Genomic DNA, 25461 nt, shown 5'->3' on the forward strand with positions numbered 1-25461 from the left:
GTGACGAGCCTCACTCATCCCTGGGCGGCATTACATGAGCAATAAACCCCAACCACCCCTTGGATATAAACTTTCACTAGCTCAATCCGATTGGAGTGCTGTAATTATCCACTAAACCACCAGGTGCCAAAATTTGGTTATATGGTTACTACCCAGCATAGTAAATGATTTCCTGGTGTACAGGAAGCCATTTGGCTTGTCACTCAGTGTAGAGTCACCCACAGGCAGAAGTAAAAGGAGAGAATGAAGGAAAGAAAGACAGAAGAGGGAGTGTAAAGTCACCCGTAGGCAGAAGGACGAGGAAAGAATGAAGGAAAGAAAGACAGAAGAGAATGGATGGAAAGAAGGATGAAAAATAAAAATGCCCACTCTCCCACACCCACCAGTAATCCCAAACGACCCTCTGGTGTGGCAGGAGGTTGATGAATGCATTGCACTGCCACAACGACTTGGGTTTGTTGCAGGTGATGCTGATGACTTCTGATGCTAGCTGGCTGTAGTCCACTGCAAAATAACAAAATCATTGGAGGAGGGAAGTGCATAAATCATCATCAACATTTTCCAATCCCTATTTCCCATTTTTCATCATCATTATCATAATCCAAACTTAATTCTCACATAAGAAATGAGGTAGCATCCATAAACAAATAAAAAGAATGCACAAAAGTAAGAGTAATTAATGAGACAATCACACATCACCCATTCTTTCAAAAGTAATCCATCCTACAAAAAGTATATTTTGTGCACTGTTCATAAGTACCGGTACTTATCAACAAAATTATGCAAGAACTGGGAAAATTGCATACCAATGGGAAAAAACATCAAGCATGGAAGAACAAAGAAAAAATCAGAAAAAAATCTTCACTTCATTCTTTGGTTGGGGAAAAATTCTGCAAAATGATCTTTTTTTTTTTTTTTTTTTTTTTTTTTTTTTAAATAACAGAACGGAGGAAGGAAAAACAAATGGAGAAAAAAAATAATCCATACACCAGATTACTGGTGTCCTCTGTTCATAAAATATCTGTAACAGTTAGACTTGAACAGTTGTAGGTTGAAATTTGGAGGAAAACAACTCTGGGGAAGCGAGTTCCAGAGAGATGCAGTTCGGGGAATGAAAGAATTCTGATAGGCAGAAGTTCTGCAATGTGGTTGAGTGACATTCCAGTCATGAGCGCTACCAGATGCTTAATGATCTACCTTTTTAACTACAGTACTCTTGGCATCCATAAAAAAGAGAGTAAGCTAGAAATACAGAGAAGATACAAACTATCAAGCTAAACTTGCAACTGAAAAAAATGAAACTGCCTTCACTTCTTTAGCTCAGGGGCATCATCTACAGCATACTGTATTTTTATTTAGGCTGCTAGAAATTGAACAGCATGGAAAGCTGCCACAGGTTGTATTAATAAGAGACAAAAGGATACTGGTACTGAGGTGTAATAAGCAGAGTAAACTGGTAGGGAAAAGGTGTTAAGATACCTCCAAAGCCATTAAAGACTTCAGCCCTGGATTTTTGGGATTGCTGACAGGATGTGATACAGTATTCTCATTGTGCCTTACTGTACAATTTGTAAAAACAAAAGACATACGTGCCAAGCATTTTTTTTTTTTTTTTTTGTGAATGCTCTATTTTTTAATGTACAGCACCATTTTTTTTCTTTCTTTTTTTCATAATATGGTGTTTGACATTAGTGTTATTGTATTTAACTCTTACGTTTTTCTAACAAATGCTAATACTAGTTCATAAGTCAATAAGTCTTAATGCAATACTGACTAAAACCGTCAGAGATGTTTGCTGTAAATTGGAAAGGGGTGAGGCAGGGTGAGGCAGAGGAAAGCAGGGAGAGATTGAGAGGATGGGTGAAGTAGGGTGAAATTAATGGTTGAAGAATGAGGAAAAGCGAGAGTTTAGAGGGGAAGAGGTTAGGCAGAGTGAGGCAAAGCAAAACTACAATTTGGACAGATGGACAAGATGAGGCAGAGAGATACAGAGTGAAGGACAGAGGGAATGCATATAGTTAGAAACATGTGGACTAGAACATAGTAGCTACATTATTTGGGCAAAGTAGTCCACAGTTATAGTCATGTACAAAAAGAAGTAACATACAGCTATTGAAACAGGAAAAACCTTCAGTAAAATAGGGACTGGATGATGGGGTTTGTAGAGAGGAAAAATACAGAGTAGGACAATGTGAACAAAGAATAGAGGGTATATCTGGGTTGGGAGATGAATTTATCTTTACCTTCTGCACTTGGCAAGTGCACCTGCCTCCTTAAAACCATCAGCCAATGCAAATTCTCCAGACAGTGAACAGAGGGGATGCAGATTTTATCTACATCAAAGTTTACATTAGCAGGTAGCCAAAAAAGAAAGAAAAAAAAAAAAATGCAAAACCAAAGTACACTCTAATCTTTTCCCATATCTAATTGTGATGGGCAAAATGAGGGCAGACCAACATTAGTGTAGTGAACTTGTACAGTGCAGCCTGGTGGGGGTCTGAATTGCTTTATAAAAGGGCAGCTGCTTTTTGGTGGGTTAATGGTTCAGTGTAACTTTGTAAAAAAAAAAAAAAAAAAATCAGGATTAAATTTGTATAATTTGTAAGTATTTTACATGACAGCTACCTTCTAAGTCAGTTAATGGGAGTTACAGGTCCAGCAGGAACTATCCACCAACTATAGATGTCTCAATCTTTGTAGTAGTTCATGGCTCATGCCATTAAATAATCTTCAAACTACCTCCTGCATCTTCAGTAAAGCTTGCCTGAATGATGCAGCATACATAAAACATTATAAATTATTACTGACACTTGAACTTAAATTTTACAAAGTACATTTATAAAATGTATAACTCAAAGCAACTCTGTCAGTATACTGTAGTTCAGTTCCATCACACAGATAGAGACACCTGAAACTTTTGATTACCACACACACACACACACACACACACACCTCATGTAAGAGTGACCGGGTGATGCTTAGAGTTGGCCAGAAGACTCTTGGATGCATTTAGTCACCAAGAGACATGACAGAATTTGTTGGTCAGTCAATAAGTATACCAAGACTTGACAGAATAATATATTGCAGTCTAACAGGGTTCTTCTGGTCAAATCTGAGAGGATGTAGCTGGATGGAGCACTGTGTAGTAGTGTGTGTACATTTGTGAGACCTTGTTAGCTTTTAGTAACCAACAATTATTCTAATTACCAGGGCACTTGAGATTTAACTGATAAACATGCCAAATCCATTTTTCTTAATACTTATGGTAAAAATTTGAGTTTTGTTTTAACGCAGCATCATCATAATTTAATTCTCCATTTTTTATATATATAAATATATTCACATATATTAAACAGGATGGTTACAAAGTTAAATAAAGAATATAGTCTGCAGATTTTAACCATGGATTTAGTATATCAGTCATTTTAGTCCCAAGTGTCTCATAATTTTAATTCCTTAGCTACACTAACTTTGTGATACTTCAGTAATGCGTCAGCTTTGAGAGGAGTGCTAAAGTTGTGTCTCAAGAAACACACAAAAACCAAGCTCAAATATAGGCTTTAAGGAACAAAGAAGACAAACCATAAATGCAGTAAGTCCTTGATGTATGTTGCCTCTTTTTTTTTATGCCCTCCCACTTTTTTTTTTTTTCCCCAGTACGAGAGAAAAAATACTGACTGTTAAAAGTTCCACTGCCACTATTAAAGCCGACTTGCCAGTTTCACCCCATTGACATAAATAGTTAAATTTAAAAAAAAAAAAATTGTGCTACTGTATTATGAAACATACAACATGTAACAAGGATCTTCTGTATCTAAGACTAATGAAAAAAGATTGTGAAACCACCAAACTAGCTTCAGGGCAATACCGAGTTCCTTTATTCTATTAATTTCTTTATATATATTTCTTAGAACAATTTTAGACTTTATCACTCCTACCTTGGGTAGTGTGTTGAGTAAGGATGGAGATTTGGAGGGTGAAGTGCTTGAAAGGGTACAGCAGGGAAGAAAAGTTGCTGGTTCTTTGAAAGCAGGAGGCCGTAGCACGGGCCGAACAGGGTAGTACTCCCGAGGGGAATGGGAATGCTGGTGATAGGGAGAGCTGGAGCTCCTGTTTCACTAGCTATCTAACCATCCTCCTTTGCTGACCTTTTCAGTGTGACAGTAACATGGAGAGTAGACAAGCATACTCTCCCAAACATTTCCTCTAACTATCTATGCACTACACCACATGCACTTTACATTTCACACAAGGTATCCCACTACGTTACAGGGGTTGGTGCCAGCAAGGGCATGCGGCCAGAAAACTTTGCCCCTGCTACCTAGTGGCGGACTTCTGGGGGGAGGCGTGGCGGGGGTTCCGCCAGCATAGATCGTGGGTCCAGGGCGAGATGGGGCTCGGGCCTGTGCTAGAGGGTATAGGGCATTGCGGTTCCCAGGCTGCCGCTTCCGCCCAATAGAGAGGGGCCCGAACCTGGGAGTAGCGCCCCAGGAGGCTGCCCTATCAGTGGGTGTATAATGGGAGGATAGTTGCAGTGCCAAGACGCGCTTGGAGGGTGTCCCTGCAGCTGTCCTGGCAGGGTGCCCCGAGGCCACTACCACAGCCACTGGTAAGCTGGTGGGCTAGGGGTCTCAGATCCATTGCCTGGACCTGGGACTGTGCAGTGAGTGGAACCTGTGCTGTGTCTGTCCCCCTTTATTAATACTGAAGATGACAAAACAAAATAAGTTTCAAAGCAAGCCTGAGGACAGTAAATCACACATGGGGATGAGGGTGGGTTCATGGAATGTGGGAAGTTTGAGGGGAAGAGCAGGGGAAGTCGTTGAGGCATTCAGCAGGAGGTGAGTGGATGTGGCGTGTTTGCAGGAAGTCCGGTACAGGGGTGGATCAGCAAGAAAGATTGTTGGGAAGGACTGTTGCTATAAGTTGTTTTGGCAGGGGAGGACAGACGGATATGGAGGTGATGGTGTGATGGTTGCGGAGAAATGGATGGAATATGTTATGAATGTTTTGAGAGTAAGCGATAGGATATTGGTAGTGAAAATTCTGTTGGGAAGAAAGATAGCTGCGATTATATCGGCATATGCTCCACAGGCAGGATTGGATGAATCAGAGAAAGATAGATTTTGGGATGATTTAATACGTATCGTGGGTGGTATGCGGGATGATGAGATAGTGATTTTGGGAGGGGACTTAAATGGTCATGTAGGTGAAGCGGCACAAGGTTATGAAGGAGTGCATGGGGGATGTGCATATGGTCTAAGGAATGCAGAAGGGGAAAGGATACTCGAGTTTGGGGAGGCAACGGACATGATTGTGTGCAACACATATTTTAGGAAAAGAGACAGTAGGATAATTACGTATGAGTCTGGGGGAAATAGCAGTCAGATAGATTATTTTCTGGTTAGGAGGGCCAATAGGAGGTTAGTGAGGGATGTTAAAGTTATAGGAAGTGAGGAGTGTGTGCAGCAGCACAAACTATTGATTTGTGATATGGTGCTTAAAGAACAAATGATGAAAAAGAGGACTTATGTACCTAGGAGGAAAATATGGAAGCTGAAAAACCAAGTAGTAAGGGATGCCTTCTATAGTGAGTTGAGGAGAGTGGTGGCTGAACAGGGAGCTGTAGACAGAGGCATTAATGAACAGTACAGAGCCCTCAAGAACAATTTCTTGAGAGTTACTGATGTAACATGCGGCTGGACAAGAGGACCACCAAGACATAAAGTAACTTGGTGGTGGGATGAGGGTGTAGAAGCTGCAATTAAGGAGAAAAGAAGGCTTTTCCGGGAATGGAAGAAGGGTGGTAGCAAAGAGGAATATTTGGCTGCCAAGTGTAGGGCTAGAAGAGAGGTATACAGGGCAAAGTCTGAGTCACAGAGACAATTACTTGATAACCTAAATCATGGGGAAAAGAAAAATATATTTAGGGTGGCAGGTCAGGTGAAGAGGGATAATCGGGATATCATAGGTGAGCAGTGTGTGAAGAATGATGAAGGAAGGGTAGTGGTGAACAGTGAGGATATTAAAGATGCATGGAGGGAGCATTATAACCGGTTGTTGAATGAGGAGTTTGACTGGGACAGGGTAGGTTTGGAGCCAGCAGATCCAGTGTCTGGCCCTTGGCCTTTGATTGATACTGCTACTGTGAGTGAGGCAATAGGCAGGATGAGGGTGGGGAAGGCAGCAGGTGTGTCTGGGTTGACTGCCGAAATGTTGAAGGCCTCAGGCGATATAGGGGTGAGTTTAGTCACTGACCTGATAAATAGGATTATTTATGAGTGTGTTGTCCCAGATGATTGGCTGAAGAGTGTAATTGTAAATGTGTATAAAGGGAAGGGTGATGCCCTGGAAAGAGGAAATTATAGAGGTATAATAGTCAGGCAGCAATTGTATGCTACTTCGTTTTTTTCGCCAACTCTAGTTTCTCATTACAGTATTTAGGGTTTACCTACGTCCCATGGAACAAAATTAAACTTGTTGTTAAGTTCTCAGACACATTTGGGATACAGTATTGACCTATTGAAAGAACCTAATATTTAGCTTGCTGAATGGGCTAAAACTGCAATATGTGAACCAGATGTTTATGACCAAGTAATACAAATAACTCAACTTAGAGGTTTTTAATCTGCATTTAACCTTTAATAATACCTTTCTGGCATTTATTGTTGAAAACAAAAGACAATAATTCATACTTTGACATTGTAAAAACTGAATTTTCTTACAATACTGAAAGTTGAAATTGAGGTTGCACATCACCATTAAATCTTACAACTTCTTTTTGTCTTAGCTATATCAAACTTCACAACCTTTTCTGCAGACTGAACTAAACCATAATTGCACTGCATCATGTCCAACATTAACCTTCCATCTCAAATGCAAAAAGTAGTTCTGATATCTTAGTCTGTCTCATCTACATCCACAGGTTTGTCCAGTACAACGTTCTCACATGTCTCTCCACATCCACACAGGTCTGTGCATACCAAATGGTTTTTCCTGCATCCACATGATTGTCTGTTGCAATCAGTTTTGCAATGACATTTCCTAAGCTCTAACAAGGCCTCTGGAGCTGGTGCATTCTCACAGAAAACTGGCCTGAGGCGACCGTCTTCTGACTTCCAGCCGTAGTCCACAGGTGAAAGTATTTCCGGACAAGGTGCTTTAGACAACTTCCAAACAAGCGCCATATAGTAAGCTCTGGAGGTGTGTGGCACTAACGTTCCTCGTGTTGGGGGTAGCTGTTTACCCTCTCTCCCTTTCTGTGCAAATAGAGCCCACCTCAGCTCTCTGATGTTGTTCTCACTGATGCCTGAGGTCTTGTATAGTAAACACAGATATCGCTCCATTTGATCAAAGATACATGCTGGTATCTCGTCTGTCAACCCAAATGCAGTAAATGCTTTCAGAACTTCATCGTCAGCTTGCATAAATGCTTTAAAGTGACTTAACACACCCTTACCAGTAAATGATCCAGTGTTGTCTGTTCCCTTGAAAGCATACCATCCAATGAGTGCCTCTGTCCTCTTGGGTCCAAGTCTTTGGTAGCAATCATTGATTGATATTCTGTCACTTTTTGTTCTGAGAAGTGTTGTTGACTTTGGAAGTGATGGGAAGTGACCTAAAAGCAGAACAAAAACATCTGTGTCAACTGAAAAGACATCCAAAGTGGATTGAGGGTCCTTGTGCATCACGTCAAATGCATTCAGAAGAACAAGCTGGTCTCCCTCCTCCAGATTGTGCTGACCCGTTGCCAACTCAGGCATACTAACAATGTCAGATAATGAGTGATTAGCTTTCATTGTTGTATGGTGCATAACAACCACTCTTTTTGGCTTATTTTCATAGTGACTGATGAGTTTATCTGAGAGGTACTCTGTCAGCTCTGCCTTGGTGTCCACATGAGAGAGGAATGTCTTCAAATTCCTTATTTCGGTGTTATCATTGACATGATAATGAACTGGTGTTGTGTTAACTGTTCGCTTCTGGCGAGTTGTTTCCTTGAGAGAACCAGCAAGGTACTGATCAAAAACGACCCTGACCTCCTCATAAGGTTCACTCATGTCAGCCACGATGTCGACAAACTTCTTTGCAAAGTGCAAGGCATTTGACATTTCAGGAGTTTTGGGCACCATGTTCACTATACACATTGCGTCTATTATTAGGACAGAGGAACCTGCCCTCACTGGTTCTGAGATGGTCAGCTCGTCTGCCAGTGGTAGTGGTGACTTCATGACTGCAGGTACCAGTTTCGATTTATCTGAAAGCATTATCATTGATCCATCCGGATGAAAGTTGGAAGGCGGAGCGACACTGAATTCAAATTCTGTAATAGCATCCTTAACAGAAAAGTCATTTCGAGTCTTGCACACAACAAGCAGTCGAGAGAGCAATGACCTTTCCTGTTTAATGGATACCAACTGCCCTTTGACTTTAGTTTGTACCACTGTGGCTCCTACGTCCTTGAAGTACGTCAAGTTGTTCTTCTTTTGAGCATCCCAGAAATGAACTGATTTTTCCACCATCCGAGTAGTGACAAAATTTTCCAATGCCTCTCGCCCCAATTTGTCTCGATTTTCTATGTTTCTGCTAACACTATCAGGTGTGACAGCAAATGTCACAAGGTTGAACATGTCACTTTTGAGGAAGGGATTTCCCTCTCTGGTAAGAACATTGAAAATCTTTGCTGCGAATGAGATGTTCCTGGCACCTTTTGCTCCAACAAGTTCATGGTGAAGAGAACTTGGCTGGCATGCTTCAATTCCAGCATATTCTTTGAATTCCTGTACAATTCGGCACAGTGTAGGGGCTATAATGAAGTACTTGTCCAAGGCTTGCTCTTTTCCTGTGATGCCAATAAATCCCCCTTTAACCTTCATCTTTTTATGCTCCTGTTCAATGCCATGGTCTGGATCAATCGCAGTGAAGGGGACACTGTGTTTTGTAATAGAAAAGTTGCCTTCATCTAAAAAGTGCCAAGTCTCAGGGTCTGTGCTTTGCAGTTCCAACATGTCTGCAACATAGAGTGGCCCCCACCATCCATAGTTGTACTGGTCATGAGCATGAAAATAAGGCAACAGCTCCTCCATCTTAGCCAAATGAAGTCTCCAGTTGCAGGTCCGTGTAGCAGCAGTAAACATCAGGAGAACCTCAACCTGATTCATGTAGTTTGTTAGAAATTTGGAGACACCTTTTGCTTGTTCTTTCCACTCATTTACCTTTTTGAAACAACTATGGGTAGAGAGCGTCTGGCGCATTTCGGCTACTTGTGATCTGAAGTCCTCCAGTGTAGAACCTGTCTTTTCATCGGAATATGCTGTAAAGGCATCAAGTACTTGGGTGATGTGATGCTCAAGAACTGACCTTTCATCTTCTGAGAAAATTACCTGTATGCACATACTGAAAAGTGCAATCAGTGTGACTATGTGAGCTTCAATGCCTCTGTATATGTGATGACCGTCCAATATTTGTCGTACAGTAGCTGATCCATAAATGCCAGCTTCTTCCCATGCCATGTCAATGCCACTTCCTTGTATGTACTTTCCCAGGCACTTGAGTGCTGCCATAGTTATATGTAGACCACCGAGTCTGATGCACCAATTTTCTTTATAATCCTTGAGCTTTACTGCACGGTCATACAAATCACCCTCAAGGGTTATAATCGGCCTTAGCCGTTCGCCCACAGTAACGCAGTTGAGTTTTTGGGCATGCTTCAGAATTGTGAGGAGAACTGGCCATTCCGTTGGACTTCTCTTGTACAATGGAGCAACAACACCAACATTCCACACTGGTGTCTCGTCATGTATCAGAGAGTTAAAGGTGGACCAAGTGGGTGGCTTCTGACATCTCTCTGGCAGTGTTTTGCTTGCACTGCTGCTAGTGCTACTGCTACCAACTCCGGAGCAAACCTGGGATTCACTTGACACAGGGCTGGGTGGAGCTGGGGGAACATGTTCCGACGCAGATGTTCCACCTACGGTTGATGAGACGTCGGGGACCACAATTTCCTGATTGAATTCCACCATTTCATCGGGGCAAGCTCCAGCTTCCTCCCACGAATCTGTATCTTTATATTTATCCACTACCTGTGCCACCAGAGAGCTGCACATAAACAGCCAAATAATGTCACACTGTGTGTAGTCTGCAGATACCAGTTTCAGGGTGTCTAACTTGTAGGTTATTTGATGAGACACACTTGGACTTACTGGCTTGTCACAGATCATATACGGCATCTCTAATGTTTTTTTCAGAGCTTTGTCGTGAATGGTCATGTCAAGTTTGATGTCATTTGCTATGAAAGGAGCTTCAACTACTAACATCTGGGCAATCAGCAAATCAGCGCCATGAAATGAACCCGCATCACTTCCCAAGTCAATGTTATCAATTGCAAACAGTGGTCTAATTCCTTCCTTTACAAATGGAGGAATGTGTACACCTTGTGTGTTGGTGTTGATGTCATCCACGATAGCTGCTGCCATTCTCGTTGTTGTCCGCTCAACCTCATCGTAGGTGACGGAAACTTGTAGGTTATTCAAGGTCTCTACATCAGATCTGGATCTATTGGCCTGATATGAAATCAGAGCAAGACCAACTGAAAGTGGGGTGATCTTTGATTTTTGAAATTTTCCATCAGCTGTTGATTTGTATTTCACTTGTCGCCTGGACCTAAATGACGACACAACGTGTTGAGCAAGGTTTCTTGAGGATTTTTCTATTTCCATCTCTCGAGTTACGTTGAGATCCGTATGGGGGCCACTGATCACCCATTTAAAAAATTGTTGTAGCTTCATAGGTGTATTGAAGTCAACAAATGATCCAGTATAATGCCAGTCACCCATTTCTTCAATTTCCCTACGAAAAATCTGAGATGCCTTTAACACTGTTTCCATCTCATCTCCTTCTCCGACGTTTTCGTACATTTGCGCCATTAAGTTTTCTTTGGTCACTGTTGAGAAAATTATTTCTGGCTTTGGTCCTCGTTTGGCAAAATCTATTCCTGGTACTTTTTCCAGCAAGATATTTTTTATATGTTTCTTGTAAGATGTTTTAGGGTGTGTTGTCACACCTTGCTCTTCAAGAAGGAGTTTATATGTGTCTTCCACAGAATTCATGTCAATGCTCTGAAATTCTAATGTACTATCATCTGTAATCATAAACTGTACAATTTGTGCTATTTCTATATCACACACTGCCTTGATAAAATTTTCATTTTCCGAACAGCTGTCAGTAGTAGATGTAGATGGTTCCATAGCTCTTGTTTCTTTTCTCAAGCAATTAATATGATATTTCATATTTTGAGCAAAAGCATCCTTTTCATCATTAAGGTACGCAAGCCTGGCAGCGACTTCTTCACTTTTAGTGGATTCTTTAATGGCCAAAAACTTTTTCCCCATGTCACTGGAGGAAACACTATGCACTGCACTTTTTTCATTGCTTTGGCAAAATATGCAAAGCTCCTGGTCAAAAGTTTTTCTCGTTTTAGAAGAAGAAGGCTCGCTGCTTGTTCTACCACGCTTCTTACTTTCTGCAGCTGATGCTATGTCATCCTCATACTTTTTTTGAGCGCGGGTCAGATTACCTTTATGGCAAAGAGACTGGTAGCACTTTCTATGGTAGATGTATTTGGTGTCATCAGAATATACCAGACTTCTCACTCGGTTTAGAATATCCAAATTCTGTCCAATTTTAGTCCAGTCTTGACAAAAGGATTGTATGGTTTCTAGGGATTTTTGACTTGCAACAGAATAGGGGCCACCTCCTGACTCTTTGCAAATGATGCATTCATCCATTGTTGATGTGGTCGATATCGTTAAGCTGGCAATACAGTTACAAACACCCCATCAGTTGTCTTGCTTCTGGAAAGAGATTTAAAAATAATTATGCATTTTATGTAGCCATTAAAATAATGAAATGGATGCGGATGCATTGAATATATTGACATAAGTAATGTTTTTTGTGTAAAACATAAATATTCTGGCAAAAATATAGTTTGCGGTGTATCCAACATGTGTAGCTTCCTATATTATTGCAGACGATAGTATGTGAATGTTCAAAGCATTGGCATTTCAAGATGAATTGCATAGAAACTTAACAACAAGGTGAATTCCATTTATCTACATCTGTACCTTATGAATACGTAAAAAAAATAGAGTTGGCATGAAAAACGAAGTAGAGCCATGAAATGGACAAATGCCGCCTGACTATAAAGCTTTTAGATCAGATAATGAAGGTAATGGAGAGAGTTTTAGAAGGTATGATTAGAGAAAGAGTGAATATTGATGAGATGCAGTTTGGGTTTATGCCAGGTAGGGGGACCACTGATGCCATATTCATTGTTCGACAGCTTCAGGAAAAATATATTGGTAGGAGAAGGGATCTTTATTTTGTTTTTGTTGATTTGGAAAAGGCCTTTGACAGAGTCCCTAGAGAGGTGGTGAAGTGGGCAATGAGAAAGCTTGGCTTGGAGGAGTGGCTTGTTAGGGTAGTTATGGCCATGTATGTGGGTGCTCACAACCAGGTGAGAGTGAATGGAGATTTGAGTGATGAGTTTTCCGTGAATGTTGGTGTGCATCAGGGGTCAGTCTTGAGTCCCATGTTGTTTATCATGGTACTTGAAGCCCTTTCACGTGACTTTAGAAACGGACTCCCATGGGAGTTGTTGTATGCTGATGATTTGGTGTTGATTGCAGAAAATGAAAGGGAGGCGGAGGAAAGGTTTAGGAAGTGGAGAGATGGTATGGGGCAAAAGGGTTTAAGGGTAAATGCAGATAAAACAAAAGTGATGATATCTAGGGTTGGTGGCGGTACTGTCAAAGACGAGGGAGAGTGGCCATGTGCAGTTTGCCACAAGGGCGTGGGAAGTAATTCCATCTTGTGCGGTGTGTGTGATAAATGGGTGCATAAGAGATGTAGTGGTATCAGAGGAAGACTGCGAGATAATGCTGATTTTATGTGTACGGTGTGCCGGGGTGAGCAGGTGGAGATTGTCAGACGTGAAAGGATTGAACTTGCTGGTGAATCTCTTGAGTGTGTGGAAGAGTTTTGTTATTTGGGAGACATGTTGTGTGCTGGAGGTGGGGATGGAGCTAGCTCTGTGGCTAGGGTGAGAAGTGGTTGGAAGAAGTTCAGGGAGCTCTTGCCTCTCCTGACATTGAGAGGGCTCTCCCTACGTGCTAAGGGGTCTTTGTATGCAGCATGTGTTAGGAGTGTAATGCTGTATGGCAGTGAGACCTGGGCAGTGAAGGAGGAAGATATTCGCCGGCTCAGACGTACAGAAATGACAATGATTAAGTGGATGTGCAGTGCGTCCCTGCGTCCAAGGCCTGGAGGGGCTGGGTTTACAATGGAAGAGTTGAGAGGCAGGATGGGACTGGAGTGTATTGGTGTTGTGATGAGGAGAGGTAGATTGAGGTGGTATGGACATGTGGAGAGGATGGGGGATGATAACTGGGTGAGGAAGGTGAGAAGTGTTAATACTGGGGGTGGGGTTATGAGGGGTAGACCGAGAAAGACATGGGACGAGGTCATTAAGTGTGACCTTAGGGTTCAGGGACTGAACAGGGAGGCTGCAATGGATCGTGCAGCGTGGAGAGCCGCCATTAGGTGACCAAGGCCGACACATGCAAGCATGTTGGAGCCTTTAAAAACGAAAACGAAAACGATGACAGTATTGTGATACCAACTCTAACATATGGAAGTGAAGCTTGGATGTTGTTGGAAAGACACAAGTCAAGAGTGAGAGCAGTGGAAATGAGTTATTTAAGAGGAGCCTGTGGAGTCACATGGAGAGACAGGCCGACGAATGAGGATATAAAGAAGCATTGTGGTGTGGATGTGGATGTGACAGGAAGCGTTATGAGGAACACACTGAGGTGGTTTGGCCATGTGGAGAGGATGGAGGGTGAGAGACTGACAAAGAGAGTGTATGTGAGTGAGGTGGAGGGGGGAAGAGGGAGGGGGAGGCCAAGGATGAGATGGAGGGATGGGGTGGAGAAGTATATGAGAGAGGGGGGTGTGAGTTGGGAGCAGGGCAGTGAAATGGTGGAGGACAGGGCGACGTGGAGACGATTTGTTTGTGGCCACCCCAAACGGGATTGAGGCATCTGGCAATAGATAGATAGATAGATCACTCCTACCTGAACTGAGCAACCTACCTGCCATTGCCTAACAAGGTCTTGGCACAATTATTTTTTCTAACAGACATTTTTCTTAAATTTTTATATATACTGTACAAGTATATAGATGCAGTATATTCAAGTGTGAAGTAATCCCCACATAGAATAACAATGAATGTGATTCATGTGAGAATTACTTCATGTGCAATACAACTAGTGTTTTATACTTCACATGAAATACATCGTGTTTTTTTTAACCATACGAAGGTTGTTTGTCATTGTTGTTGTGGCTGTACCTGGTGAGTGAGAGCAATACAAAGCATGAATATCACCAAATGTAGTTTGTTTACCTCCTAACCATCCTCCCTTCCCCTCCCTCCTTCCTCTTAAAAATAAATAAAAGCTACATTCTCATCAGTGTAGAAGGCTAACTTACACCTCTTCCTTACCAGTCAATTTCCACAAATGGCATGTTATGCAAGTCAGCCAAGGGAATTTAATAAATTCTATCATTGCTGCCTCTATAAAACTACATTCAACTAAGGATGACATTTTGAACTGGAAGAGCTGGATATAGTTTTCATTAACTCCTTCATTACTTGGGACTTTTCTTTGAGTACATCTGTCTTGCAGTCGCAAGAATAAAAGATGTCCTCAGACTGAACAGGTTACCAATCTCCTGTATACTATTTATGCATTATTAGTCCACAAAAAAAAAAAGAAATAAAAAGACAAATATTATATGAGAATATTATGGTAAGGAAGAGATGCTAGAAAGTCTCATTAGCTGATGGAAAACAACATGTAGTTTGCTTACCTCCGCACTGCCCTCCAACCTTCTCCATATACAGTACACCCTGCAGGCCCCACCACACTCCTCTAAATACTCCTTGACCTTGAATCACCTTTAACCACATCTTGACTGCTGCTGTTGCAATTGAGTGCTCCCTGTCTAGACACCTGTAGAGTAAGGATGAACTTCAGCACTTCTTAGTACATCATACTGGCTATGAGGTCCCCACACTCTCAAAATGAAATCAAATATTTTAAGAGCTATTGGCTCTGTACATACTAGCAGCAACACACACTTGAAATTTAATAAAATGAGGTACATTACGACTGTAGAGTAATATTTATGGTTTGCTTCTATCATCTGTAAATTTATTATTCACCCTTTGAGTGATGACTGTTTACCTCTTTCATATTACCAATCAAAAACACTCTCTCATTCCTTCAACTTTGCCATGCACACTTCCACATTTGTCTAGAACTCTTCTTTTACTCTGCTTGCACGATCTTGCGTTGGCGCATACACGCACACAATCGCCCACATTTGTATTCCAACTTTCAGTCTTACCCACACAATCTTTGAGCCAACTGATCCGTACTCTCTTATGTTCTTCTTCCATCTTTTACTCACAACAATACACACTCCTTCTTTTGCCCTCTCATTCTCACCTACTCCTGCACATATTTCCCATCCATACCCCCATTGTCTCTCACTCTCACCTCTTCATTTAGTTTCAGTTATTCCACATACATCCACTTTCGCATCGTCAAGCACCTGACGGAGTTAGGGAAATAACAGAGGAATTAGTTGGAGAAGAACAGGGAGGCTTTAGGAAGGGAAGGGGTTGTGTAGATCAGATATTCATTCATAGATCTTTAGTGGAAAAGTTTCTACAGAAGGAAAAGAAGTTGCATACAGCCTTTATGGATTTGGAGAAAGCATATGATAGGGTGGATAGACTAGGATTGTGGAAAGTATTACGAATATATTGAGTAGCTGGGAAGGTATTGAATGCTGTGAAGAGTATGTATGAGGGTGCTAAGGCTGCAGTGCATGTGTATAGTGAACTGAGTGAATTTTTGTGTTTGAAGGTTGGGTTGAAACAGGGATGTGTCATGTCTCCATGGTTGTTCAATCTGTACATGAATGGGGTTATAAAAGAGATACAAGGTAGGGCAGTGGATGTTGGAGTGGCCCTAGTGAGAGGGGGTAGTGTCTGAAAACTCCCTGTACTGTTGTTTGCAGATGTTAAGTGAAGATGAAGGGGAGCTGCAAGGCTTGGTGGATGAGTTTAGGAGAGTGTGTAACAAACGGAATTTAAAGGTGAATGTAGGGAAGAGTAAAGTAATGGTCATCGAGAGAAGTGAAGTCAGTGAATGTACAGTGAGGTTGGATGATGAGGAAATGGAAAATGTGAGTACATTTATGTACTTGGGTAGTGTGATGAGTAAGGATGGAAGTTTGGAGGGTGAAGTACTTGAAAGGGTACAACAAGGAAGAATGGTTGCTGGTTCCTTGAAAGCAGTGATAAGAAACAGGGAAGTGAGCATGGAAGCGAAAATATTACTACATGACAGTATCGTGATACCAACTCTAACGTATGGAAGTGAAGCTTGGACCTTGTTGGAGGGACAGAAGTCAGGAGTGAGAGCACTGGAAATGAGTTATTTGAGAGGAACATGTGGAGTTACATGGAGAGACAGACTGACAAATGAGGAAGTGAAGAACCGTTGTGGTGTGGATGTGGATGTGATAGGAAGCACTGAGAGAAACACACTGAGGTGGTCTGGCCATGTGGGGGGGATGGAGAGTGAGAGACTGATGAGGAGAATGTATGTGAGTGATGTTGAGGGGGAGGCCAAGGATGAGATGGAGGGATGGAGTGGAGAGGTACATGAGAGAGGGGGGGAGTGAGCTGGGGGGAGGGCAGTCAAATGGTTGGTGACAGAGCGACTTGGAGGTGTTTTGTCTGCAGCCACCCTTTGTGGGATTAGGGCGTCGGGCTATTGATAGATAGGAAAGGCCTCTTGTACTGAAGGGTTTTTTTAAGGCTATATCCAACCAAGCCAGTACGAAAAGTCTGCCATAAGCTGAATGAAATCTTTCAGAAATGACAAAAAATATTAAAATGACCTCCCTGGCAGATTTTTTACTGTGCACCATTTTTGCACTGTCTCATATCCAGGAAAGTCTAGGTTAGGTTAGGTTTGTTTTCTTAGCATAAAGTAAGTTAATCGGTTATTCAGTTAGGCTAATGTGTTAGATTAGTGTAGGTTAAGTAAAGTAAGATTAGAGTAGGTTATGTTAGATTGGTGAAGGTTAAGTTACATTAGATTAATGTAAGTTGTTACATTAAATTAGCAGAGGTCAAGTTACATTAGATTAGTGTAGGTTATGTAACATTTGATTCACTGCAGAATTTATTTTCGGTTTGATTCTTAAAAAAGGTAAATTTTCATATTTACACCCAACTCCCAAACAAGCTTAAAATTATATTTTTCCAAAGGATTTTAGTGTTTTTCAGTGGAATCTGATAATCATTTCTGTTGGAAATCACTTTTTTTGCATTCTTCCCCCCCAAGAATAATGGGGGACCTGTGGGAAAGCGGGGTTTTGGGTGGGGAAAACACGCAAAAACGAGTGATTTCCGACTGAAACTAGTATCAAATTCAAACCAAAAACACTAAAATCCTTTGGAAAAATATAATTTTAAGCTTTTTAGGGAGTTCATGTTTCCTAACTGGGTGGCTTTGTCCCCCGGATCCCCCATGACATTAACCAAACCTCATCTAACCTAACCTAACTGGGTGTAAATATGAAATAATGCCTTTACCCACCAGTTTACAGCTCCTGAAATAATTACGGTAATTTTGCAGTCTTCACAGTTCATGGCTGGAGACGAACTGACTTTCAAATCTTGTGGGCCCTAATGTGGGGCGTTTGAAATCCTACTTTGTGATTGGCTGAATCATGTGTGACGCATGTGCTTTATCCACCCACACACATAACATGCACAAACAAACACACACAACTGTGCGACCACTGCAGGGGAAAGATGGCTCTCTTCCATTGAAAATAATAATATAAATTGCATAACTCATCAACGGTTGATTTACGACGGAAGTGCCATAGAAGAACAAAAGCTTAGAATTGCGTTAAGCATATGGTGAGTTAGCCCATTTTCTTGTCAGTGAGTTGGGTGTAAATACGAATACCCTCAAAAAGTGTTAATTCTCCAGCAAAAAATCAAAGTGGTATAAGGTAATTGTCTACAGCACTTTTGAGATTGCCTAGTACTTACCTTTCCATTTTCAGCACTAAAATTCCCTAATAGCTACATAATTATCAGCAGGACGATGAATACATCAGAAATTTGCCGGGGATTTAATTAAAAGGACGCAGAGATGCTGGCCTGCTGATACGTTAAGATCCGGTGTTTACCGTAATTATATAAATTATCAAGCGTTTTGTGTACATTTACACGTCCAGCACCTTCTTAAAAAAACATCAGGTCACATTACATTGCATATAACTCCCCTACATAATGGCAAATCTCTCAGAAATTGTGATACTCTCCCAAGCGCCTTTTGAATTGGGCGACAATGTTTGTTTACCTTACGTTTTGACTTGCCACCGTATGAGGGCAGCACGTTCTGGGACGCCGTTTCCATAGCAACGATGGCGACAGCTGATGCAAGTCGACTGCTGTCGTATTCTGCGTGAAAGGGAACGACTATAAAGCGCAGCGAAAGGGTTATGTTATGTTAGATTAGTGTAGGTTCAGTTACGTTAGGTTAATTTAAGTTGTGGTTTAAGTTATGGTAGCATAACCTATCCTGAGAATTACGTTAAAGAAAAAATGTAAGAATGATCATCCTGGGAAAATTGAACTCAACACGTAGAGCAAAAATGGTATACAGAACATAAATCTGCTCCCTGGGAAATTGGTTTAAAGTGAAATATGCAAAAGAAATTGCAAGAGAAGAGGCGTTAAGAAATCTCCGAAATTAGAAAGAATACGAGCACATCTCTGACTTAGGGAAGGTGGATGCCTGTCCTGCATAGTCCCGGGCCACCCTTGAGCAAGGTGTAGTACTTGTTAGCTTGTTAAGGATGATGCAGGATTGAGATGGATATTATTATACATTAGCGGGTACTCCTGTGGAAGATTTTGTTCCGTTGATAAGTGTAAGAACTGAGTCTTTGATGCATTAAAAGCAACAAGATTACTTTTACCCCAGTCAGAGATGATCCAAGTCACACAATAGGTGTGCCATAGCTTCATCCCTTGTTTGTTGATGTAACTGCTGAGATGAACGTTGCGAGAACCGAATGGAAATGTGAAAGGTGGAATCATTAGCGTATGAGTGGATGGGATTAAATGTACAGTACAGCTTAGAAGGTCATTTATGAATTAAAGGAAAAGAACTGGTGGTAGGATAGAGTCCCGAGGAACACCACTATTGATAGATCTAGGAGAAGAACGGTGTCCGTCTACAAGAGCAGCCGTAGAGCAACCAGAAAGGAAGCTATAGATGAAGGCACACAAAGGAAGATAAAAACCGTAAGAGGGCAGTTGGGAAATTAATGATTTTGTCAGACTCGATCAAAAGCCTTTGAGATGCCATTTGCAATGGCAAAGCTTTCGCCAAAGTCCCGAAAGGAGGATGACCAGGAGTCTGAAAGGTAGGTGAGAAGATCGCCAGTGGAGTGTACCTGACGGAACCCATACTGACGATCAGAAAGAAGATTGTGATAGGAATGATGCTTTAAAATTTTCCTGTTAAGAATAATCTGGAAAACTTTTGAGACACAGGATGTTAAAGCAATTAGGCGACAGTTGGAGGGTTGGGAATGGTCACTCTGCTATGGGCCTGGCTGGATAAAAGCAAACTTCCATCAAGAAGGAAAGGTACAAGTTGATAGACAAAGGAGAAACGGTTTACCTAAGCAGGGTGTAAGCACAGACACATACTTTTTAGGGACAACAGGAGGGACCCAATAAGGCCTATAGGCCTTGTTAGTACTGAGGCCAGTGATGGCAGAAAATACATCAATTGAAGAAATTCTAATGTCAGCTATGAGGAAGTCAGATGGGGGAAGTAACTGACGAACAGCTCTGGAACCGTCTGGGATGGAATTAGGGGAGAAAGTCTGAGTGAATATATCTGCTTTATCAGTAGCAGAAATAGCTAGAAAGCCATCAGAGTAGAAAAGAGGAGAGAAGGATGATGAGGTAAAGTTGTTAGAAAGGTTTTGGCTAGGTGCCAAAAGGGAGCGAGAAGAATTCGAGTTGGAGAGCTGAGAATATTTAGTATGGGGGAAATTATCTTTTAGTAATGTTGTGGCTGACTGACTTGACCATTAATTGTCATCCTTGGAGTCACAATGGCACCAGTTATTGACCCTGGCTGACTGGTGCTGGCCACACTGTGCCATAACATCTGTATTGTGTGAGGGGTCCTGTATGCCACAACAGAATCATATGGCTGTACCAAGAATGAAATATGAAGGATGTTGTTTTACTAAGGGAGATATTTACTGCAACTTCAGAGGTGAGTTACTCTATTTATACTGTACCAGTAATTTGTACCAGTGTTTCATACAGCAGTCAAGTCATATCATTTCAGATATATCACTTCCATGTTTCCTCACAAGGAATCCCATACTGTGGTTGGCCCTTGGTACTGCTGATGTTTTCTGTGGCTGGAAAGGTCAACCAAGCACCAAAACCAGCTAATTACATGCCACACCTGGTATTCACTCAGCATTAACCAGGCAGTCTAGACATTTCCCCAGTTAGTTTTGTAAAGTTCAGTCAGGGTTCTGAGTACATGAGTTTAATATATTTGATCTCTGTGAAGACTAAATAAGCTATGGAAGTATTGTCCACTTCACTGGCCACAAGGATAACCTGTTTACCTTCAGTAATGTGCAAATACAATTAATATGCAGTTCATAATCATTTATGTTGAGAAAAATATTAATAAGCATACTTTGTTTTTTATTTACTTTTTTTTTTCCAGTATATATAATTATTGTGGTAGGTGGGGGTGTTCCCCATCCACTCACTCGATGTAGTGTTCTCTGATGCCTGCCCCTTCCTTTCTTCTTTTCTTCCTTCCTCTTTTCTAAATCTTTCCTTCATTTTTTCCTCTTCTGTATGTATGTGACTCTACACTGAGTGACAACCCAAATGATTTCCTGTACACCTGGAAACCATTTACCTTGCTTGGTGATGACCATATAACCAGATTATGGCACCTGGTGGCTTAGTGGGTAATTACGGCACTCCAATGGGATTGATTCTGTGTAGGTTTATATCCAAGGGATGGTTGGGGTTTAATGCCCACTTAATGCCATTCAGGGATGAGTGAGGCTGGTCACTCTCGTCATAAATGTCAGGACTAACTTGCCTAGCCCCGGGCTTCTATGCTCCTCACGGGGCAACACAGGATTTGATGATGATGTGATTCTGGCCGTATCTGGATGTGAACTTGGTGGACTGCAGGCTGAACTTGCCTTTTTCCTGCAGCCCACTATCCAGCTTTCAAGGGACAGGGAGGAGGGTGAGGGAAATAACAGTGCCTCCACAAAAAAGCACCCCCAGTTCCACACACTGAGTACAAAACAATAATATAATAGTGTAAACTGGAGGAAACTGTCAAATCAGCTTTATTGGGTGACAGTGGAACTTTTATGTAGATATTTTTGTTATGAACTTTGAGAGATTTAAAATGAAGGTGGACTTTATGACTAATGGTAATAATAGAAGTGTTGCATCATTAACCAGTAATATCTTGCAGTGCAGTGCTGTCCATCATCAGCAGTGGAGTCACCTCAACTCATCGTCCTGGCTTCATAATGGCAACAAGATGTGTGCAACTTTTATGCCATTGCAGTGTTGCTGTGGCTCTTCACATTGCACATCAGTAACAAATAATAATCTGATGGACTGGTGTTTGATGTGCTGCTGCTACAGTAAGGCAAATTCCTTGTTTGTGTACTATTTTTAAACAAAATACCACACATTATTAATGCTTTATATCAGACAGTGTTAATGGTTTATATCAGGCATTGCTTATGACTTATACCAGATATTACTAATGGTTTATTCTAGACAGTGTTAATGGTTTGTACCAGGCCCATTTAATGATGTTTTGATAGTGGTGGTGGTGTTATATATAATGTGTTAAGATGGTAGTGGTGTGATGGCAGAAGAAATTAATTTGAATGATGGTTAGGGTCTGTGTGCCTGGGACCTGATCATCAGTCCTGTTATACTCTAGTGGTTTGTTGTTTTCCGACAGAACTGGGCCACTCCCACAACAGTTTACCAGGTTGTGGTTGCATGAAATATGATGAGCCTTAGTCTCCTTGGTTGTTAGTCAAATCTGCCCTCCTGTTTGAAGACACTTTGCCATCAACTAAGATGAAAAGGGTTACAGATCTTTGTCACTGTTATGCTGAGTGTTTTTAGGTCGACTCCTCGTCCTAAAAACACTAGCGACTGAGCGGGGTCCTCTTTCCGGACCGGAAGTAAAGCACCAACAAAGGAATAAGACATAAAAACCAGACAGTATACCTTAACACATCTATTGCCTTAATTCTAAACCGTTACAATATAACACAGAGTGATATTTAAAATACAGGATACAGGGACACAGAGTTAGACTTTGATATCACAAAATACAGTTGCACTTAACACATGATATGATACAAGTATACCAATGTCTTTAGTTATATATATGGAGATACCCGTATTTCATTTAAAGCCAAAACATTTATGCACTTGAGAACAATGGGAATAAACAAGGTTAAGAGTCCGTGAGGGAAATACTACTATAAAGAAGACAGGGTGCGGATCGCGACACTCGACACAGTCACCTAGTCGCGGCGGCACTTTACACAGGCTTTTGATTCTCCCGTGCACCCTGGTCTTCATTCACAATTACCGAAAGTTCTTTTATTTTGGGGGAGGTATAATTACTCTACTTTCTATGATTGGCGATCCAAGTACTTTTCTATTCTGCCGGGTATGGAGTTCTTTTAAGTTAATAACAATTGTCACTGGTTTTACATTAGTCGCACTCTGTCACTGTTCACTGTTCTTTTTCCCTTGGCTTATTCTCGGTATAAGGGGCGTCACTTATTTACCCAGGTTTCCTGGGTTTGATACACTCTGTCGTCGGGGCGTGAGGAGAGGGCCTTAGGGGGACTCTGCCTGCAATGGGCAACACACTACCCGTAGGGGAGTCACTGCCCGGGTCCTGGTCGTCGGTGAGGTGCAGGGAGGCCCTCCTGTCTGGGGGCCTCGACCTGAGGGGAGGCCCTTACCTCGGGGCCTCGTTGGTGGGGTGCAGGGAGGCCCTCCTGTCTGGGGGCCTCGACCTGAAAGGTGGCCCTCGGGACTGGGGCCACACAACTGGAGGAGGCAGGCCTGGCGTCTGCGGCTCCGCTGGGTGAGGGAGTCAGGGTCGCCCTCGCCTGTAGTCTGCTGGTCTCGCCTGGGGGTCCTGGGGGTGCGATCGTTTCCGGGGGGATGCCCGTCAGGGTTGGACTGCAGCCTCATCTCCGTCTGGTGTCTGTAAAAGACAGAGATTTCCCAGGCGTGGGAGGCAGGTCCGGTCTCGGACTTTGCCACCACTCTGGCGACACCTCCGGGGCAACACTCCCGGGTGGTGATGAACAGTTCCCACAGGGGAACGAGATAGGCAGAGTGTCCACAGAAACCGTGTCCTCTCCTATATCCAGGGAGGGAAGCACAGAGGCGACTCTCTCCCCTGGGTCTATTACAGCCATGGCTCCAGGTCTTCTCGCCCTGGGACCCACTTTTAGCTGTCTGCTAGGGCCTCCTGCCCTTGGAGTGGCTAAGGGCACTGACACCCTGGTGCACACATTAGGTCCTCCTGCCCTGGAAGTGGCTAAGGGCATTGACGCCCTGGTGCACACTGTAGGCCGAAGCCTAGGGCCTCCTGTCCTTGAAGTGGCTAAGGGCACTGACGCCTTGGTGCACACTGTAGGCCGAAGCCTAGGACCTCCTGCCCTTGAGGTGGCTAAGGGCACAAGCGCCCTGGTGCACACTGTAGGCCGTAGCTTTGGGCCTCCTGCCCTTGAGGGTGTAACTATGGCCGTCGCCAAGACATTACTTGGGACTGAATCCTGTTCAGTCCCACCCCACTGCTGACGATGGTTGTCCCGCCTGCAAGGTCGTTGCCGTTCTTCGGTCACCTGGTGTCGGGGCAGTTGCGGGGAAGAGGGGCTCAGGTCAGTAGTGGAAGGGTGACCCTCTTGACCTGGGTCACTAACCCCCCCGTCATGTCCTCCTGGGGTGGTGGTGTGGTAGTGGCCCGGTGGTAGGGTGAGGGGTGGCGGGATGGGTGGTCCGGCGGCGGGCATTTTACCACCCTCCGTGTTGAAAAAGTCACGACCTCGTGACTGCAGGTGGTAGGTGGTGGAGGTGGACGTCTTGTGGGCTGGGGTGAGGCGTTGTATGAGGTCTGTCCAGTGGTGGGTGATGTGGTTGGGCTCCCGATAGGGATTGAGAGAGAGACTGATGGAGGATGGGTGGTCGGTCCGGCGTACGAGGCGGAGAAGGTGGTGTGTCTCCCAGATCCTGATGGGTGGTTGGTCGTGAGGGAGCCAGTGGACTCTGGTAATCTTCATCTCAGGGATTGGTGCCTAGTGAGAATACTGAAGCTGTATGCTGGAGAGTGATGAGAGGTTGGTGCTTTTATGGGGGATGGGTCTGTGGGAGGAGCATTTCACTTTGGGGAATTGGGATTTGGGAGGATTCCATCGTGTTTGGTGGAGAGGGAGGGTTATGGGGGAGGTGTTTGGGGTAGGGGGGGTTTGTGGTGGTGGGTGGCGGGCCGGGCGTGCACTGGGAGGTGGTGTTGGAGTGTATCTGGAGGGTGGGCGTGAAAGGCGTCCTGATCTGGTGGTGGTGGTAGTGAGTGTGGGTGTGGGTGGTGAGGGTGGTTGTGCACGTGGTGGTGGTGAGGGCGTGCGGTTGTTGGGGGGTGAGGCGGGTGGGGGTGCGGTGTGGTGCATATAATGGGCATGGTTGCGGGGGAGGGGGGGGTGTTTGATGGGGTAGGTAGGGGAGCAGTGTGTGTGCAGGTGGCAGGGGGGTGAGAGGTGAGGCGTGAGGAGGTGGCGGCATGGGGTGGTGGTGGTGAGGTAGGCGGTGGAGGCGGTGTGGTGTGGGAGGTGGTAGGGGGATGGGTGGTAGGGAGGTGCGTGGTAGGCTGTGAGTGGGTGGTGGTGTTGGGCGGGGGTGGTGATGTAGGCAGTGGAGGTGGTGAGTTGGGACCAGGTGTTGTGGGGGGTGGTGTGGTTGTCAGTGAGGTGCTGGGTGGGGGTGAGAAGGAGTAGGAGTCTGGGGAGTAATTCTTGGAAAATTCTGTGTGGCCAGGAGTGCGGGAAGAGGTGCTGGGCGCGCAGGTGTGGGGGTGGTCATTGTTGGGTGGGTGGAATGGTCGCACGTGGCAATTCTGGTACATGCGTTGCTGTCCTTGCTGGTTTATGATTACTTGATAGGGGTTGGGGAATCGGGTC

At 43.3% G+C, this 25461-nt stretch overlaps 1 long non-coding RNA gene across 1 annotated transcript; it reads right to left on the reverse strand.

The window, feature by feature from the left end:
- Positions 1–493: 493 nt before the first annotated feature.
- LOC145400273 (uncharacterized) lies at positions 494–18323 on the reverse strand. The gene is made up of 3 exons (XR_013897407.1): positions 18203–18323; positions 14929–15071; positions 494–504 (listed from the first exon to the last, which is right to left on the reverse strand). It is a non-coding gene; the product is annotated as an uncharacterized LOC145400273 (long non-coding RNA).
- Between the last annotated feature and the right edge of the window lie 7138 nt (positions 18324–25461).

Source organism: Coenobita brevimanus, chromosome 51, assembly GCF_032717465.1.
Source record: "Coenobita brevimanus isolate Jiangsu-jjx chromosome 51, ASM3271746v2, whole genome shotgun sequence".
Taxonomy (NCBI): Eukaryota; Metazoa; Arthropoda; class Malacostraca; order Decapoda; family Coenobitidae; genus Coenobita; species Coenobita brevimanus.